Source organism: Rhamphochromis sp. 'chilingali', assembly GCF_963969265.1.
Source record: "Rhamphochromis sp. 'chilingali' genome assembly, chromosome: 22".
Lineage (NCBI taxonomy): Eukaryota > Metazoa > Chordata > Actinopteri > Cichliformes > Cichlidae > Rhamphochromis > Rhamphochromis sp. 'chilingali'.
In genome coordinates, this window is record NC_137950.1 from 20339228 (window position 1) to 20355346 (window position 16119).

Consider the following 16119-nt stretch of genomic DNA (forward strand, 5'->3'; position numbering starts at 1 on the left):
ATGAGGCTTCAGTGAACAGTAAATGGAGCAACTGAAGGGAATGACTAAAGACTGAAAATGTGTGAAAAAGCAGCAACCCCCCTGCAGAACTATTGCTCAAAACCATGTTAAAAAATACAAGAAAGTCTGGCCCCTTGGAGGCAAAACATGAAATGTGCGTCAAAACTTTTGCATACACGAATAACCTTGATTTGTCCAGGTAGTAGTGGGCTTTTTTTTTTTTTACATTACACTGTATCTGAGGTCACTGGAACATCTTGGACATGCTGATGAATATGAATGTGCTTTTGGGTTAATGGGTTAATATTCACGCTACCAAGTCCAGACTTCAAAATAACATAGTGAAGCTGCCTAAAATAGTGTGACTTAACATTTTCAAAGCATACACAGATGACAAATATATGTTCCACGCTGTTTTTTCTTCCTGAATTCATAGATCGTCAGCGAGGATTTGCTGGCACATCCAACAGGATTCTCACATCCTGCATGAGCCTACAGAGAGGATATTACAAAAGTGATGAAGAATATTTAATTCAGCAGTAAATACACAGTGAATATCTCAATGCGGTGATAAACAATATCCGGATAGCACAAAATACTATGAAAGAGCAGATAGCCAAATCAGCTCATATGGGCTCAATGGAAGCCAATAAACAGAGGCACTCTGCCTCTCCTGACCTTCACTTCTGGTTTAGATCGGGGCGATAAAGCAGGCGCAACCTCAATAAAACCCGTACAATGGAGTAAAATAAATAGATATTAAATTAAAGCAGAGGCGATACTGGCTGAACCGCCGCAGGAATTTGAGAACAAAAGCTCCTTTGTGAAGTTTAATATTGTCTACAATCACCACCTTATGATACATTTGCAATCAATTTCATCTCTTGCCTTGATGTATCAACACATATAATCATCTTGTATTGGAACTTGCAAATGACTTGTGTGTGCGAGAGGAGCCACGTTTAGATATTAAATGTGCTCCGTGCTCCCAGTTTGGCCTTTTCGGTCGGCATTAATATCAAATTCATAATCTCTGAGTCTCATCGGTGACTGGCCAAGGGAGGAGTTTATGGTGTCAAATACTGACATGAGTGTGTGTTTGTCTGGCACAAACTTTACACTGATTCATTCGATGCTCTTTTAGGCTCATCAAATTTTCAAAAAGAAGTATTTTGCAGATAAATTTGAAACTGTTTACAGATACTGCTGCTGCAGAACCTGCACTGTTATCTTCTGCCTTTTGTCCTGGACTAAAATATGGGTGCTCTTCAAGTCTATTGCATCCTTGAAGTGGATCCTGAAGCCACCATTGTTAGCGTCAATATAATTTTCACCTAATGCACCTGAAGAGCTCCACAGCGTGCACGTGAGGAGTTTCGGGTCCCCTTGTGAGGGTAATTAGGCTCAGAGTTCACACTTGGGGGCTTAGCTACTATTGTGTAAAGGGCTTGGTGGCAGTAGTAGAAGGAAACACCATAATCTAAAAAATGCTAGTAGTATGGATTTCATGCATTTACATTGCTAGTATTGTGCTGCAGTGTACATGAGGTGTCTTGCTCTGCAAAAGGAGGTCATTTTTCACACTGATGACATTTCCATTTTAAATCCTTCATATTAAATACCTCATTTGCAGAAGTAATGACTGCGCAACATCACTGATGCTCTGCTCACTAATTTTTACTCATTTCCTGTGAATTATTTATATGAGAGATTCTCCATATGCTCTCTGAGGATTCATGTCCATTCGTTTCACAGAGAATTAGCATTTTACAGTGAAGAGTATAAAGAGCTTAACTGCCCCAATCAAATAGGGTGATTTAAATCCTGTCTAATCAAGATGTTTAATAGGGGGGGTTGCAGCTGGATGTCTCAAATAAATGGTCTGAAAATATCCTAGGTCCCTGAAACAGACTGGATGCTTGAAAAAAAGTTGTTTTGGGGGTGCACTGCATAAAAAGGAAACTCAAAATGGACAAATAAAAATGTATTTGATACAATAAATACAGTTAAGCCTGATCTAATAATGAAAATCTGAACATCAGCCCCGGGACTGACCCTGGATAAGCTTCTTTGTGACTGGCCTGCTGTTATAATTAGTTGTGCTTTATGAAGAGGTAATTTGTCTGCTAAAGTTTAATTGTTCAATTATCACTGGATGTGAGAGGATGCCTTGATGCCATTTCATCAGGTTTGAAAATAGTGTTGAACCCCTCATGCCACGTATTGTAATAGTTGGCAATTACGAAGAGAGCCCTCTACCTAAGTTGAGTGATGCATGCTGGCCCTGCTGAAAAGCCTTTGCTACCTGCCTGCTGCAGTTGTTGGCAGTGAAGAGTGGGTCCATTCAGGCTCCAGAGCTGAACCAGACAGGCTCTCAGTGCAGAAAAGGACCTCAACCAGCTCCTGATAGACAGCATAAATACCAACTATATAAGCACTGCTGAGGACTACATGTCAAAACAACATTATCGCAGAGTAAACAAGAGAGGACAAATTGAGCTTTCAGTCTTTTCATAAAAGAAACGCTTGTTCCTTTTCGTTTTGAAAAGAGGGCGAAATCAGTATGAGCTGAAATAAACTGCCTCGTCCTCAACGTCACGTTTCAACCTGTGAAACACGGCACTGAAACACTGAAACTTCTGAATGCGTTTGTTGTTGAGCGCAACTCACCTGCTGATGAAGTACTTTCCAGTTGTTTTCTCGATTTCTCTGGAGAAACAGCAATATAAGAAAATGTACAAATGCATTATTATTCTATTTCAAACAAATTTTTCCTCAATGCCCTTATTGTCAGATTCATTATGTTCTATAAGAAAACATTTCATAAAAACTAAAAAAGACTAAGTAAATTAGGAGGCAATCCCTATTTAAGAAATCCACAGTATCCATAGTATACAGTCTGAAGAAAACAACAAAAATACTAAATCTGTGTGTTTTTAGGTATCGTTAACAAAGACATTTATCATGTAATTACAGCAATATCGTCAGTTTCAAATGACCTGGGTTGTTGACCAGTGATTATGGTCTTTTCAGGGGCCCAGATGGAAATCCAGGAGCTCACCCAGCAGCTTTTCAGTATTCTCATTAGTGCTTTAAATTACCATGTGTTACCAATGTGTGATTAGTCCCTATAGCACCAGGGATGACACGGCAGAGAAAAGGTCTACTCTATTAAAGGTGACAACACAAGATGTCTGTGATCAGTTTTTGGGGTTGTGACTAATCCTATTTGTAGTCAGGGAACCACTAACGTCCAAAATGTTAACACAGTAAAGCTATTTTTCTATAAGGATGTCAGCAGCAGAAATGTTTGCCCTCTCTAACGTATACATAAACTAAATGACGCGTGTTTGGTTTCATACTTGACCCTGTGACTCAGAAAAATTAGGAACTATTTTTCTGTCCACATTTGCCAATGCAAATAATCACTTTGAATTATCACTGGAACTCTGCTAAGGGGGGAATACATTTAGTTTTCTGTCAGGCTGTCACTACCATTTAGGAAGGTAGTTGGATGCTTTCATCTGTTAACTAACAAGGTGAGTAAAAAAAAAAAAGGAAAGCTAAAGCAAATTTTTTTTTACCAAAACAACGACCACAGGGAAGACATAAATTTGTTCTTTGTTTGAAAAATGCTTTTTACTCATTATTGCATCAGACTCTATTAATGTCTGATACAACATTAGTTTTTGTTCTGAAGAAACACTGTTGTATGTGTTTATTGCCTGTTTACAGGAGTTATAATTTAATATTTTTTAATATTACCCACAGAGCCACAGCAACCCCACTCTGGATCTGCAGAAGGACCAGGGAACCTCCTAATCAGAAGGTTGGTGGTTCGATACCTGTCCGCTGCAGTCTGTGTGCCAAATATTCTTGGGGAAGATGGGCAAGAATGTTAGACAGAAAGCACTTGTGGGGTTTTTTTGTATTTTTTTTAAGTGATTGTATGAATGAGGCAAGTTGTATAAACTGTGTTATGTACACAGAGTAGAAAATTACTATATAAGGGGGGAAAAGTAAATGTAATCAATTTGTTATTATCTTTTAGGATCATTATTATTATTATTATTATTATTATTATTATTATTATTATTATTATTATGAATTCTTACAATACTTTGGAATGTGTCAGGGAATTTTTTTTAAATTAGACTAGAAGAAACATAGCAATTTATACAACATGCATATCTGAATGCCATTATAAATTCTAATGTTTAAAATATTGACAATCATGTTGGCAAAAACCAAAAATTAAGGCAATTTCTGTACATTTTATTTTGTTTTAGTTAGTTTTATAAGTACAAAATACTAGTTTTTTTACTTATAGTTTCTTTTGTTGTAAAGCCTAAAAAAAGTTGTTTTTAAAAATAATAAATCTGTTTTACCTTTTTCATTTTCTGAAGTGATTTTGTGCACTTATTTAATTACTTATTTAACACACGAATCACTTGTTAAACATGTACGAATTCTATGGTAGTTGTATTTCTAAAAATAAAGATCATTCTTTTTCACTACTACAGCCTGTGGTAGTAACATTGAAAGTCCCTTTAATGAGTGATTTGTTAGACCAGGTACAACAGCAGATATTTTCAGCTCTATCCAAACAGTAAATATCCCTTTCATGTTCCTCCAACATGGCATTCACAATCTGAAACAAGGGTACAATTGTGGTTGTCACCAAACAATGACATTTTTTTCTTTCTTTTACTCCCTAAATTCCCCATATCATCTCTACACTGATGCGCAATTTGTCTGTCATGAAGTCCGGGTCATCGGCCCACTCTGGGCCTATTTCCACTGACAACACTGTTATTAGTGGTAAGCTGAGCCAGTGGCCAATGAATCTGCTTACTGTTCACAAGGCCGGGGCTCTTTTCAGCGATTAATTTGATAAATGTATTAATTATGAATCTGGATGACAGTACAATCAGATTGTCAGGCTTCCAGACTTGGCCTTTGTGATAATTTGGCTTTGAGATTGGGGCTCCTCGGGTTTCAGGAGCTATCATCCCCAGAGCTCAGCCTCTTATCAGCGCCTGACCCATTCACTCAGTAATTTCCTGTGTGTTGTAATTAAATGGGGGCTTTCTGATTGCAAGTGACTCTCTTTAAGAGGTCCTTCTTGGGTTTCAGGTGGATGGGATGTTCAGTGGACTGGCTGTCTCCTTCGCCCTCTGCAGGACTCAGTAGGCACTAAAATTGCCCAACGTATACAGACGTGTGTACACTTGTTGGCTGTTGTATAAGACACTGTTTGTCTAGCTGGTTATATATAGAGTATATAAACTGCTTCGTAACATCACAGTCTAAATACCACAAACTCCAACCACTACTCTCATATTGACTTTGCTTTGTGAAACCTGACTTATGGTATAGTTACTGGTGTGCTGGGATCTTATGTCTACTGCTACAAAGTTTAGGAAGTCCTCTGCTGGTTGATGACAGTAGACCACGGAGGTCCAAGTGGAGATAGATTCTACCAGTCTGTCTCCAGTTGGATACTGTTACAGAACTGGATGATCAGCATCCTGAGCTAAGGCGGGGCCTGAAGCAGCAGCCTGTCAGTCTAGCCTGAGTTTTTTCAGTGAAACACTTCTTCCTGCTGTATAATTTCTATACTTGTAATTAAAATAATAATAAGATAAATGGGATGATAAATGCCATTTTAACATTTATGTTTTAAAGTCAAAGCCTAATAATGTATATGACAAATACTTTTGCCCATAAACTGTGGCAAAAGGGCTATTTTTGCCCATATCCGAGTTGAATTTGGCTTGTAAAAATTGAACTTCATCAGTGGCGGGGAACACTAACTAGAGAAAGAAGACCAACAACACCACCCAGGGATTTGTACTCTACAAAATATGAATATAATAAACCTTAATTAAATTACCAGTTGGTAGTAAAAGCACACAGATTCAGCATGGCAGATTCTTTCCTTCAACAAAAGAAGGAAACTTAAAATTCCCTAAAACAATAGAAATAGATCAAATGTAAAAATAAGATTAAAATATTACCCTGAATATCATTTTTTCAAGAACTTGAGCCTGTGGAAATATCCACATTGTTTATGTTTGAAAGTCTCGCGATACACATTAAATTTTAATAACGAGCCATCTTGAGTCCCCTGTAGTAAAACACCTCCTTCTTTTGGTGACAGAAGGTCTCCCTGCTTCCCCCTTTTCACATTTTCCTTTTTGTTTCACCGAGGCTTACAGCTAAAAATCTTTTTCTTCTTTTTTTCTTTTTTCATGTGACCAGGGAGCATCATTAATATAGAGAATGGAGCCATTATGGAGGTTGTGGCTCCCTGGGTAGCACTGGGGAAGAGGTGGGACAATGGCTCCTCAGCATTAATGGCTCCTGTGTGCGCCTGCTATTAATCTCAACAAGGACTGAAGTGGCGTTACAGCAGCTGCAGAAGCAGGACAAACCAGTGCTGAGATTAAATGGAGTTAGTCTTGGGTCCTTTACTCTGACCTCTGACATCACCATAGCCGCAATTTACATTTGCTTAACATTACTTTGTGAATAAAATCAAGAATATTGCTATGCCTGAAATCCAGTTTTAGCACAAGCATCTTGGCATTTTGGACTGCCTCAAAAAATATGCTTTGGCTGGAAGCCATTTTTATGGGACGCATCCTGTTTAGCTTCAGAGATGTCAAATAATTCATGTAACCATGACAAGCTGGGCAAGCAATTTAGAGATTATGTTCAAGGAGTCAGGTACTTTAGCAGAAGGAATATGACAAAGTGGGTAAAAACAGCACTGACCTTGCTTTGCCACAAGGAGGACCCACTGATTAAATTTTGCTGCAGTCTCATTCATTCCAACAGTTCAAAAAACCCTTGGAGACTGCTTGTAATACTGCAGAGTTTCACTAGATGGCAGGAATACATGAGCTAACGAGCGAGATCCTGGCAATTAACTTCCAAGGCAATCTCTTTCAGAAGCAAACCACCTGAACAAACAGGACAGGCACACCTTTTGCTTTGTAGTTTAACAGCAGTGATCACTGAGCTATGAAGAAGGTTTCTCTGTAGCATTTTAATTAAATGATAATTAAATGGTCCGGTGCTAAATCCAAGCTACCATGCTACATCACATTCCTTCATAAACTTAATTAAGCTTGTCCTTCAGAAATCTGATCAGGTTTCCATCTGCACAGCAGCATATGTGTTAAAGAAAGGCTGGTAAGTTAATGAGACATTAATGGTTATATCACTGTATGAGCTGCATGCTTTAAAGGAGACACCAGAAGTTAATTGAAGTCTCGTCAAGCTTGATAAGGTGCCTCAATGCAAACGGAGGGTGGTGGGTATAGACACACATTCATGTAAACATGCTTATATGAGATTGTTTTTTTAGCTGATATCTGCTGTCATCCCCTTGTTCTCATGTATTCATGTGCTGGCTAGCTTAAGCTGGAAATAAAAGAATAATTATGCATTAGCGTTTCTAATTAGGGCTTCTCTCAACGGTGAATGGACCACTGATGAAATTTTGGGGGGACTTATTAAATTACTGTGAAATCAAATTAGAAAGGCAAATTAATCCTTGCAATGAATTAAATCAGTGAATGAGAAAATTGACTTTTCAACACAAAGCAGGGATGAGAAGGTGGGATTGGTATAAAGCACAAGAAGGACTGCAAGCAGCCGAGTTCAGATTACTATCGAGGAGGCATGGCAACAGCTCTTATTTCACTGACCACGCAAGTACCTTATTTACATTTAGGTGGGAGCAGAGAATCCACAACAAATCCAGGGGAACGAGAAACTGATTCGTCTTTTAATCTGGGGCTACTCCAGAGCACTTCGATTTATTCTCTCACACATAAGTGCATATGTGACATTGACTCTAGACATGCTCTTGCATACCATCACTTTGCTGGTATTTTCACAGTGACCTCAGAGTAAACCTCATCCAGGTAATATATTATTTTTGACTTATAGAACTGTTGTTTTAGTATGTTAAATATGAGGATGTATATACTTAATATACACTCACCAGCTACTTTGTTAAATGCACCTTTTTAATTGCTTGTTAACTCACATATCTAATCAACCAATCACATGGCAGAAACTCAAGTCAGCAACTCATTCTGCACATAGATATAGTCAAGACAACTTGATGTTCCATCTGAAGAATGAAGAAGAAAAGTGATTTAGAAAATGTTGAACATTGCATGGATGTTGGTGCCAGATGGGTTGGTCAGAGTATTTCAGAAGCTGCTGACCAATTAGGAGTCTCCTGAACAGCCATCTCTAGGGTTTAAGAGGAGAGTGAAAAAAGAGAAAATATCCAGTGAAGAGTAGTTCTCTGGGGAAAATGCCTTGTTGATGGTAAAGCACAGAAGAAAATGCCAGGCTGCTTGGAGTAGACAAAAGGTGACTCAAATAACCGCTTGTTACACCAAGGTATGCAGAACAATGGACAGCATGTTGAACCTTCAAGCAGATGTTAAATCCTGAATTCAACTCTTCTCCTTGCATACAAGGCCCACTAAGCCCAGTCTTATCTTAAAGACCTGTCCTGTCTTCCCCCCATTACCTCCAACTGGTTGTGACAGATGACTGCCCCTTTCTTGAGCCTGGCTCTGCCAAAGGTTGCCAAGCGTTTGCTCATAGGGGCTTGTCTCGCTGTTGTAGGGTTTTACCGAACAATAAAAAATGTCTTGAGGTGACTTTCGTTGTGATTTGGGGCTATATAAATAAAACTGAAGCAGATGAGGTCCAGCAGCAGAAGACCACACCAGGCGCAACTTAACTTTCCAGCAGCATGTTGAATAAGAGCAGTTCTGAAGTAAAAAATTCAGCCAAATTCTAAAAAGATGTAAATAACAAAGTGACTGGAAATCTCTGAATTCAAGGACAGATTTTGCTACCTTTGAACACAACTGTTTCTCAGTTTCTTCAGTCTTTATGCTAAGATGGACTGACAGCCTTCAAGGTCCAGTTTCGTACAGACAGACTTTCTTACAACACATTTACAAAAAAATATTCAACTTTTCCTTTAAGTGTCATCTGGTGTTTTAACATGATCTGTCAAATTCAACTTTTTCAGGGAGCATAGAAAGGTTGAGGGAAAGGCTGCGTAATCATTATTTGCTGTGTTATCACAAATAGTATCAATAAATTATCTCTAAATTATCTTCTTTATCTTTTTCTTTCATTTTTCCTGTCTTGGTTATCATTGTTATTTTTGTTACATCTCAGAGTTTTTCAACATTTTGTTTTTCGACTTCAGTAATTAACAGAACCAAATGGCTCCTGGATCATTGTCATCACAGGAGTAGATTATTTGTACTTTTTATGGCTGCCTTTACTGTCAGTGAAGCAGGTTTCACCTACAGTTTGATGGTGGGATAACACCCGCACTTAAAATAACAAATCTGGCACACTGCGTTAACTGTTGCTATTAACAGCATAAATTTCATGATTTGATATCAAAGGAAGATAAATATACAGCAGAGGTATTAGATTCAGGTTTTATTTGGGTCACAAGGTTCAGCCTCTGTCTCGATGGCTCATAGGGAGAACTGATTACCTGTCAGACATGCTCTGTAATTCTTAAGCCCTGCATTAAGGTGACTGACTCTTATCAAATTGTTGGTAGTAATAGACTATCTGGGTCCACAGGAAAAAGAGGATTGCTTTCTATTTTATGTATCTGAATGAAAAACTGATTTAAATGCTGTCAAGGGGAAAGGGTTCAGATCACAGTCCAACATGGGGGAGGAATCTAATCAAGTCCAAGTGAACTGCATTATGAAAAAATACAGGCCGCTAAAGTGCACCACAATAAAAGCTCTCATGCTCCAGAAACACTAGACAAAACATATTTCTCCCATCAGTGCTCATCTAGATACTTCCAGATAAAAAAAAACAAACTCTGCATCTTGGCATCACATCCTGACACTTCGTGTTCTGCCAGAGAATTGCTAATAACGAGATCAATACACCGCAAATTGTGTTTGCTTTCTCTCTTTGATGTACCACAGGCTTCGAGGAACGGCTGACAGTGTCGCTGTGAACTCGTCTGTGAAATCAAGAGATGAAAGACGGATGTATTTGACTTGATAAATGATCTAAATTTACAAGAGTGAAAGTGTCTTTTATTCTTATTTATTCTTAAGCCTATCCAGCTGATTTAAAGCTCCCTTGGATTTTTTTTTCTTTCTCCTTTGTCAACACTGGAAAAAATACAGCTCATTCCAGCTCCGTCCTGTAAGGTTCAACAGTTTTAGATAATTATGCTATAAAACTGACACCATCCTACAAAATCTGGGCAGCAAATGTTTGCATAAAACTGTCCCGCTAAAGATAATTATTGCACTCCATTGTTTTAGAGTACAAATATCAAGCAGGAGGCTGAAAGCAATTTGTCGGCACCTATAATAAAACACTGTCAAGCTGGAATGCTTTGTGCTTGTGTCTGTAGGAGTTGGCCAGCCTTGAACACACACAGCCAGCGCCTTCCAGGATCCATAATGAAAACAAGCTTGTACTAGCGTCTGTATTAACTGTGCACTGATTATACATTTCTGGTGGTGAGATCAGAATGGGTGCTGGGTTTTCTCTGCCTTGCCATATGTGGAAAGACAAGTCTCAGATACTACAGGAGGATCGGTATGGTGAGCAGCTCAGCAGGGCATACAGATGGAGGACATGAACAAAAGCTTCTTATGAGGGAGGCTTTTTTAAATTCATATGCAGCACTCAGTATTTTCTGTGATTACATTATTCTATTATTGTGCCCACAAGCATCAGTCGCATTTAATGTAGCTGATCGAGTTGGAATTCATTTCAAGTACTTCTGGATGTTGGTGCATCAATAATAAAATTAGAATTCGATATCTTTTAAAAGTCTTTGAATGCAGTTCAGTGGAGTACAACATTTTCAGGAAACCGATGACAGGAAAAGAACTGAAAGATTGTCCAAAATTTATGTAATTATGTAGTAGAAATGCAGCTGCTGATTGGTTCATGTTTTAAAAACTGTAAGGTGTCCAGTATATAAGTGAAAAACTACCTCAATACATTTAAATAAGATCAAGAGCCTATTTAGAACTTTTACTGTACTGTGGGCCATATTGTGATACAGAGAATGGTCTCAAAGAGAGAAAATATACATTGAGCAGCAGTTCTCCAGGCAAAAATGTCTTACTGATGTCAAAGGTCAGAGGAGAAAGGCCAGACTTCTTCAAGCTCATTATGCAGAAGAGCATCTTTGAATGCTGAATATGTTGAACTTTGAAGCAGATGGACTACAGCAGCAGAAGACCACACCAGGTGCAACTTTTATCAGCTAAGAGCAAGAAACTGAAGTTTGGAAAAACATTGCCTGGGCTTATGAGTGTTTGATTTGTCACAAACAACATGAAAGCATCGAGTCTCAGTTGTTCAGGCTTGTGGGAAAACTTTCCTAGCACAGTTTGGCTCCTTAGAAAAACTCGATAATAACACAAAGAATGTCCTAAAGCTCAGATCATTTCAAGAAATTTTCTTGAACATGACTCATTAAATAGTTTCCACACTCACCAATTTCAATCCAGTAAAGCACCTTTGGGATGGATGGGCAGCAAATCTGCAGCAACTGTGTGATGCTATGTCAATATGGACCAAAGTCTCTGAGGAGTGTTTCCAGTACATTGGATAATCAATGCCATACTTGTATATTTCTATTTCTAATCAGTACTCACTTTATGGTTACTAGACAACGACTCACACTGACTTTGGTACTCACCTGACTCTCCATACATCATCATGAAGTACAATGGGGCCAAGTTATGAAAACAAATTTACCTTTTATTGGTGTAAATGTCCTTTACCTGTGTAAATGCACTTTTTACTTTTTTATACGCCAGAATTTAGTCATTTGCAACAAATTATTATGTGGAGCTCTCGCCTACAGTATGTGTTGCACATCTCTGGGGGTTTTGGGACTCCACTTTGAGAACCAGTAATATCTGCTTCAAGGTAGTAATGCCAGTAATAGGTTTCAGAAACTCTACCAGCTTCACTCAGTAATTCTCTGCTGCTTCAGGTAACTGCTTTGTGTTTTAACATATGTACAAGCTTTATTAGATATCAGAGTGGTTGCATTGGTGATGACTAAGTCAGAAGTGACAGGAAACTGGCCTCTCTCAGCGTTATAGCTAGCTGTGTAAACACCTTCCTTTTCTCCTTACTTGCAAAGTGGCACTTCACGATGTTTATATAAAGCTTCTTGTATGAGTGAGCATCCCTACCGTCTTCACCGTGAGACCTTTATGAGCCATAAGGCTGCTGTTCTACAGCTTGCATGTACTCTTCTGAGTTACATAACTCAAGTCTTACTTTTACAAGTTTTCCAGTTGTCATATTTGCAGCACAACTTCTTCTCGGCTCAGAAATCCTGCATTATTTTTCTTGGGAAGGTTGGAAATATAAGTGACATGTCTATATTCACATGAGTCAGGAAAACCAAGAAGCTAAAGCACAGCCTATATCAACTGTGGGTTTTAAATATATACCAGCCTGCCAATCAGAGGGAAGTCAAGGGTGGAATTGGAACTGGCAGCAAATTCAAATTCACACTGTCACAGCATAAAGGAGGAGTGCCGCAGGCTCTCTCTCAACCTACTGTCTCTCACAGTCACGTCCTGCACTTGTTAAATCTTTTGACAAGAGGTATTATCTTCAAAGTGAAGATCTGCAGACTTGAGATTTTTTCTCAGCCACAGTAAACCCGAAGGATTCCCTTACAAAACAGAGATTTTAAGTAATAAAACCCCTAAGTTACACACTATGGGGCACTGTGATAGATTAGTAATTACAAAAGCTGTAATATTAAAAAAAATTAAGAACATATCAATATTCTCAATAATAATAATAATTCATATAATGCAGTGTGTGTCCCCAAACCTCCTCCTGACATTTCAGCTGACTCTAGGTGCCTTATCACTGTCTATTAAGTGTAATTGTTCCTTTTTGTGCCTTTCTGTAAAGTGATGGATATACACTCTCTCCATCTCCTGACAAAATGTTCGTGAAATTCATTTAACAGAAAAAAGGATGAATGACCTGAAGATGAATCCTATTTGTTCTTGTTCCAGTCGGTAATAGAAATAAATAATATAGTTGGTTGGTTTGGTCCAGGTCTTGTGCCACCAAGCAAAGACTCACTTACTGGGAGAAATACACTGGCTGGCCAATTTGTTAGGTACACCTGCTCACTTGCTCAAATTAGTAGCAAATTAGTGCATTTAGGTATGTAGAAAGAAATGTTATAGATGAATTTGATTGTTTAATTATCTGTAGAGATCATGATAGTGTTTATTCTTGATTGTTGTTTTTGTTCAAATGATCTTAGACTGTATCAGAAACCTTCCAGGTCTTAAAAGTGAAGTCTGTTTGGAAATGTCTTAGAGCTGCACTCTTTGCAATACTCAGCAGGGGGTAAATTCTCCTAGATGCAGCTGGATAGAAGCCTCTTATTGACGCCTGATCCATGCCTTCAGTAAAAAGTTTCCTGATGAAGCCTTAATTGCTAATTTCAAGTTTTACTTAGTAAAGCACGTATTTTATTTTGGAACTTATGGTCCCTATCAATGTCCCGAAGAATGAGTGGGGTATGTTGACAAAGAGCGTTTATACACTCAGTTAGCACTTTATTAGGGATACCGTGCTAAAACTGTTTTGAGCCTACTTTTGCCTTCAGAACTGCTTCAATTGTTTGTGGCTTTGATTCAACAGTTAGGTGCCAAGAAAATATCTCCCACACCATTACACCACAACCAGCCTTTACCTGAATAAAATGTCACTGCATAAATCAAAACACCTCATCGGGTCATGATTTTGAAATCATCTGTTGTTCAGTTTTGGTGAGTGTGAGTTGTAGCCTGTTCTTAGCTGACAGAATTGGCACATGCTATATTCTTCTGTTGCTCTAGCCAATCTGGTTCAAGGTTCAATGTGTTCATTTTATGTGAGATGGTTTTGCATTAAGATCCCAGTAGATGAACAGTTTCTCAAATACTCCACCAATACTAACAACCATGCCACACTGAAAGAGTCTTAAAACACCTTTCTTCCTCATTCTAATGCTTGACTTGAACTTGGACAGCAGGTCATCTTGACCGTATCTACATGCCTGAATACATTAAGTTGCTGCCATGTGACTGGCTGATTAAATATTTGCATTAACAAGGAGTTGAAGAAGGTGTACCCAATGAAGTGACCAGTCAATGTGTACATCTTGAAGCCCTAAACCTAAATTTTATTATTAATCAAGTTAGGGTATTAGTCAACAAAAATGAGAACTTATCCCAAAGGAAATAAGTCCAATTAAGCCCAGAAATCAAGACCCATCAATGTTTGTGTAAAGATGTGTAGATTTGGTGTTTTTGCACATGGGACTGGACCATTTTGAATGATCAGTACTTTTTGTTGCATTACACAAATATAATGTTGGTTGTGGGTAGACACAAACTTGAGACAACATATTGAATTATGTGTCATTCTTTAGCATTGTTTGATGAGTCAGTAAATGACCTCCATAATGTTAGTTTGTGTAATTCTTAATAAACCACAGTCGATAAGATTTGTGGGAACTAGGCATTATTTAATTGACACAACAGGAGCTGTGTACAGTGTTTTTATTCCGGGTAATCTCACGGGATGCCAGGAGGTATCAGAACCCATGTTTCCTTGAACCAGGCCATATTTGGATCTGTAAAGACACAGTGCTCTCTGAAAACAAGCCTTCTGTAAGGTGGTATTAAAATTAAAAGGTTTTCCTTGGCATATTTGTCTAATGTGGTGTAGTGCTGTGGAGAAATGTGAATGTTCTAAATAGTAAATCCTAATAAAAAAAATCTGCATTTTAAAGAATAGTATCCCCTTGTCTGTGGATATTGTTCATCCATGTCCCTCTGTCCCTTCTAAGCCATATTTTTAGAGCACTTTCCTTAGAGACATTATTGTCTCTGGACCTGACATTTAATTATGAAAAGAATAATTAAAATGATGCATACAAAAAGCTGCACTTGTGCCTGAGATCAACTGGTGGCTCTGTGCTGATAAGTCCCTTTAAGTGACGAGATAAAAGCCGCAGAAGCAGTTGCTTGACAGTATGCAAGTGTCCGCTCCTGCAAAAGCTGATTGTCCCATCACATGTACAACATGCTGATAATGCATCCATCACAGCCAAAGCCTCATGGGGTCCAAGATGGAGCTCCATTTCTGCCTAATCATACACAGCAGCTGCCAGGGTTGTCCACCCCTGCAGCCACCTTCTCTTTGCATCAAGAACAAACACCACCCCTATACTCCACTACCTCATAGTATACGACTTTAATGAGGCTCACTTTCAACACAAATCCTCCTCTTTTCCTCCTGTTTCTGTTCACGTTTAGCCAAAGAAAGAGGACACGGTAGACTGCATTTATTACATCCTCACACTCAAATATCACGTATGTGTGTGTGCACGGTAACAATAACTCCTTCCACCCACACACTACCCCCTCCCGTCCCCCTCCCCTTCTGAAAACCACAACCACCACCTCACACACACTGCTCCAGCGCCTTCAGTGGCTCACGTGCCACAGCACACTCCGCTGAATCCCACGCTTCAGAGGAAAAATTCTCCCCACACTGAAGTCCAGAGGGGCAGCAGAGTGTGGGGGTGTTATCCAGCTTTCAGGGAAATAGAGGATTTTGCTCTTTATCAATGTGATGATGCAGACTTAATTAGTAAAGATGAAGAAGCAGTACTGCTGGCAATCGTGATTTGGAAGAATGAGATCAGAATCAGGCACGAGAACTCATGTTAATCTCTGTTTTATTAATGAGTTTGACAGGTTTAAGGATTTTAGGTGATTTGGTGAAAAGTCAGATTCGTGCCTCTTAATTGTGTACCTTATATGCTCTTTAGTGTAGTATTTATATTCTTCTTTCACCTTGATTATGCTGTCTATCTTGTATTTATTGTCAAGATAATTCCAACTCCCTTTTTACAAAAGTCCTGAAGGAGAGTTTAAAATGGAAAAAAGCCGTTTTGCGAGTTTAACATTTACAATAGTCCAAAATAATAATTTTTTTTTAATTTTGAAAAAAACAAACAAACAA